This window comes from Pteropus alecto, unplaced genomic scaffold, assembly GCF_000325575.1.
Source record: "Pteropus alecto unplaced genomic scaffold, ASM32557v1 scaffold98, whole genome shotgun sequence".
Taxonomy (NCBI): Eukaryota; Metazoa; Chordata; class Mammalia; order Chiroptera; family Pteropodidae; genus Pteropus; species Pteropus alecto.
The window spans coordinates 2,727,291-2,727,705 of record NW_006443570.1 but is presented as its reverse complement, the minus strand read 5'-3'; positions in this window follow the sequence as shown (position 1 = coordinate 2,727,705).

The window sequence follows — 415 nt, the reverse complement described above, 5'->3', positions numbered from 1 at the left end:
TGATGCTCTGCACAGGTAAGGGACTCAGGTTGAATTGTTATTTTCGAATTAAGATAAAAAGTTTTAGAAACTCTGATTATGTTGTCTTCTGTTTTTCTTGGAGAAGTAGAGTTTGGGGTATTAAATGAAGGCTACTAAAAAGGTATTAAATAAAGGCTATTAAATAATAAACAAATAAAGGTTATTAAAGGATATTAAAAAAATATAAGGATGCCAAAAAGAAGCCCCTTCATTCGGCCTCAGAAGCCTTTGCAGTTCTAGGTTTCAGGGAAGTTAAATCACAGCTCCAAGTCAGGCTATTTCTGCAGCAAAATGAAAAGTCTTCACAGCTTATTTCTTTTAATTACATCATAAACAAAATTAGAACATACAGGAAACAATAATAGTTACATAACAATTTACTTTATATATTTAT